The sequence below is a fragment of the Manis javanica genome, chromosome 11, assembly GCF_040802235.1.
Source record: "Manis javanica isolate MJ-LG chromosome 11, MJ_LKY, whole genome shotgun sequence".
NCBI lineage: Eukaryota > Metazoa > Chordata > Mammalia > Pholidota > Manidae > Manis > Manis javanica.
Genome location: NC_133166.1, coordinates 105,734,800 through 105,737,141, shown reverse-complemented (window position 1 = coordinate 105,737,141; position 2,342 = coordinate 105,734,800).

The following is a 2,342-nucleotide window of genomic DNA, read 5'->3' as shown; positions in this document are numbered from 1 at the left end:
GGGAGGAGCTGTGTGGGTTCAGTTGGGGACAGTGCGCAGGACCACCTGCCCTCCCGTGTTGCTTTGGGCCTCATGGCCTTCTCACCGCTGCTCAGCAGCATGTCTCTAGCGTCTTCCCTGCTGGATTCTGGGTGGGACTCCAGATGTCCCTCCCCTGAGCTGGGCCCAGGGAGGACAGGGTAGAGCAGAGGCCTGGCCCTCAGAGCAGAGCACCCTCTCTTCTTCCTGGGCCCAAAGCCAGGGTCTCCCTGAGGGTCAAGAACTGGTGCCAGGGACACCGGACGGAGTGGAGCCACCTCAGGCCTGGGCTCAGACGGCCTAAAAGAAAGGCCGAGTGTCACAGCAAGGGTAGGGCACGGCCATGGCCACAGAAGATGGACAGGGCTGGTGGCAGAGGTAACCTGGGCCAGGCCCAACCAGAGACTCAGACCCAGAGCTGGCGGCACGCTGCCTAGCATGACGTCTTCCCTTCACAGTGGAGCAGGGCCCTTCCCTCCATCCTGCCCACCTCAGCAGGGGGAGCTGCTAAGCGGGCCACAAGGGAGGCGTCTGGGGGCAGCCTTGGCTGCTGACAGCTGTCACACTCGTAGGACATAGTGTCCTGGGTGAGGTGCCTGGGATGTGGGGCACAGTCTGGGCACAGGCTCAGGGAGGGTGGGGTCACCGAGGGCCGGGCACAGGGGCTTCGCCTCAGCACTTTGCTGAAGGTGGTGCCGCCAGAGCCGCCTGGCTGGAAGCGACCGGCATGTAGCTGTGGGGCACGGGGTCATCCCAGCAGAGTGCACCTCTCATCTGCCTGGGGCTGCTGTCTGCTGCCTCCGGCCTCCCCTTGGAGGGTAGCGTTTCCCCGCCCAGCAGGGTCCCCGGCCCTGCAGCCAGGGCAGAGCCCTGCCAGCCTGCACCCCACCCCTGATAGTTCTCTGTGGGCTCTCCTCCCTGATGGCCCCCCCACAGGGAACCCAGCCCTGTCCCTCTGTCCCCCTCGCCTCCTCTTCCCGATCCCACAAACAGTTCCCACACCCGGGGCCTGTTCTCCAGGCTTCGGGTCTCAGGAGCACCTCTCAGCTCCCAGCTGGGCCACGGAGGAGACGCCTGAGAGCCCACCCCTCACCTCAGCTGTGTCCCTGCTCAGAGGACTGACTGGGGTCATGGCCTAGGAGCAGTTCTCCCATCCAGAGGGCATTGGACTGGGGGACCTCCGGCTGGCACTGAGTGCCCATGTCCACTCTGTGGTCCTATCCTGGCTCTGTCGGCAGCCTCAGCCAGGACAGCCCACTCCTAGTCCAAAAGCTGGAATAAACGTGTGCTGCACCTGGGAACAGCCTGTCCAAAGCAGGCATGCCATGGGGTGGGCAGCAGGGCCCTGCACGCCCTGAGATGGGCCCTGGAGGCCCAGGTGTGTCCCTCCCTCTGCTTCTTAGCTTGCTGGGCAGAGGAAAGGCCGCCAGTTCTGCTGAGCTTACCATTTTCAAACTCCTTTTTGAGACGTATTTTGTTGTTTTTTCTAATGATTAGGAGTTGGCCCGTGTTGGCTCATGCTGGTAGCATCATAGGGACTACCAAACTCCCTAAGCAGCCCTGGCCCTTCTGTTCCTTCCTCAGGGGACAGTGCTGGCCTGCCCCTTGAGCTGCAGGAGCTGGGCTCGTTAATGTCACCAGACGGCAGGGGCCAGTGAGGCCACACCATGGCAGTTACAGGAAATCAGGAAGGTGGAGAGGGGGAGCTCTTACCTGTTACAAGTGACACAGGTGTGGCTTTATGGTTTCTTGGGAACTGCAGCTCGTGGACCCACCCCTCCCCCAGACCTGACCTCACCCAGGGAGCGGTCACCCTAGAGCCAGCCCTCCCATTCCAGAGCCAAGAAAGGCTACCCCGGCCCACCCGGAGGCCAGGCCTAGGATATAGGCTAGGACCCCCGGAAGAGTGCACTGGGTACATGGGATGTTCATGGGGGACTTGCCCCACCCCAGGCCTGGGGAGGCCGGCTGGGGCAGGGATGGTAGCGAGGGCCTGGCGGCAGCCCGCCCCACCCCCAGCCTCACCACGCCTGCATCAGGGGAGCTGTCTGCGCTTGTACCAGCTTCCCAAGCGATGAGACACGCACCCAGCCTGCCTGCCCAAGCCTCCGGCAGCTCGCACCCTGTCATCTGGGGTGGCCACGGAGCCCCTGTCCACCAGTGGCCCATGGCTGCCCACAGCTTCCCTGGCGAGCAGAGGCCCTGGGGCCCTGGCCCTCTGGGGGACGGAGATCAGCCGGTGGACTGTACGGAAGTGAGGCTGCCCCTGGATGCATCTCCTGGGATAACTCAGGGACTGATTCTCCCAGCCTCCCACCCAAGCC